General features: G+C 33.4%; 1 non-coding gene across 1 annotated transcript; it reads right to left on the minus strand.

Annotated features, from left to right (window-relative positions):
* Positions 1-1,192: 1,192 nt before the first annotated feature.
* On the minus strand, positions 1,193-1,299 carry LOC131179633 (small nucleolar RNA R71). Its single transcript, XR_009148523.1, has one exon. It is a non-coding gene; the product is annotated as a small nucleolar RNA R71 (small nucleolar RNA).
* Between the last annotated feature and the right edge of the window lie 434 nt (positions 1,300-1,733).

Here is a 1,733-nt window from a genome sequence, read left to right on the forward strand (position 1 = left end):
ACTCGAAAGAGTTTTCAAAGGATTTTATAATTAATCTCCTTTAAACCCATAAATTTCATGGATTGGGCTAGCTAGGGAAAATCCCAAAATGACTTAAATATGAACCCTTAACTCCAGAATCGTCTTTTATCAATTATTGCTTGGAATTTTACTTTTGAGTGTTTAGTTTAATCTCATTTTGTTAATTTTCATTATTAATATTATCAATTTCTTTATTTTGTAAATTATTAAATTACTCATTATTTGAATTTAGTTTTGCATTTTCATACCTTATGCTTCAAATTCCTAAATTTCTTTTATTAATTTGATTAAAATACAATTTTAACATATTTTATTTTACATAAAAAATTCAATTGAAAACACAACTCTTCATGGGAATGATATCTTTTTTTTCTATACTACTTGAACGACCCGTGCACTTGCGGTTGGGACACATCAAGTTTTTCGCGCCGTTGCCGGGAAGTTATTTGTTTAAGATTGAATTCTTGATTATTTTAGTTGTTTATAGTTTTTTTTTTATTATTTTTTTTTACTTTTGTTATCTTTTCATTTTTTGGGTTTGTTTGTTCTTTTTAGGTACTCTTAATCTTTTATGAGAAGAGCTAGAAGCACAAGTGGCACATCCTTATTGTTTAATCCTGAAATTGAGAAATTTTGTAGAGCCAACAAGAAAGAAACTAGAAAAAGGAAAGAATCCTTGAGGGCAACTGAAATTGAAGTAGACATGGCTGATGAAAGAATTAGAATTGGTGGTGGTAATGCTGGAAATGATCGAAAGAATGAAAATGCAACCTAAGGTGAAGAAGTTGTAAATGCTAATGTGCCTAGGGAAAGTATGATGGATCATGCATTTCCTCGTTTTGATGATTTTAGAGAGAGCATAGCAAGACCAAGAATTGATGCAAATAGTTGCAAGATGGATTTTAGAGTTCTTCAAATGATTCAAAATTCCCAATTTCGTGGACATCCTTCCGAAAATCCACAAACACATCTGAAGAAGTTTGCTATGATTTGTGATATGCAAAAACAACCTGGAGTATCTGATGATGCAGCAAGATTGAAGCTATTCCCATTCTCTTTGAAGGATAGAGCATTGGATTGGCTTGATTCTTTACCTTACAACTCCATTACAAATTGGGAGCAACTCACTGATGCATTTCTTGCACAATATTTTCCACCTGGAAAAACTCAAGAATTGAGGAATCAAATGACAGCTTTCAGACTAAGAGAAGATGAAACTCTCTATGAATCATGGATGAGATGGAAGAAATTAGAGAGACAATGTCCACATCATGCCATTCCAAAATGGATGATAAACTAGAATTTTTACACCAATGTTACTCCTGCAATTAGAGGGATTATTGATGCTCAAACAGGAGGAGAATTTATTATGAAGCATGAAGATGAAGCTTATGAGCTATTGGAGAAAATTGCAAAGAATACTCACCTTTGGAGTAGTCCAAGAGGACCAGCTCCAACTCAAAAGAGGCAAGCTGCTGGAATGTATGACCTTGATTCATTCAACATGATTAATGCAAAGTTTGATGCACTTACAAATGTTCTGGCTAAGAAGATGGAAGATTTAAGTATGTTGGTGAGTTCATCATCATCATCTGGAAGTTCACAACAAGTTGCTTATGCAGAAGGAACTACCAGCTGTGGAGTAGACTATGGAGAGCAAGCTGCATATGTTGGTAATTATGGAAACAAACAAATGGGGAAACCTTACTCTC

Source organism: Hevea brasiliensis, chromosome 4 (genome assembly GCF_030052815.1).
Source record: "Hevea brasiliensis isolate MT/VB/25A 57/8 chromosome 4, ASM3005281v1, whole genome shotgun sequence".
In the NCBI taxonomy this organism is placed as follows: Eukaryota; Viridiplantae; Streptophyta; class Magnoliopsida; order Malpighiales; family Euphorbiaceae; genus Hevea; species Hevea brasiliensis.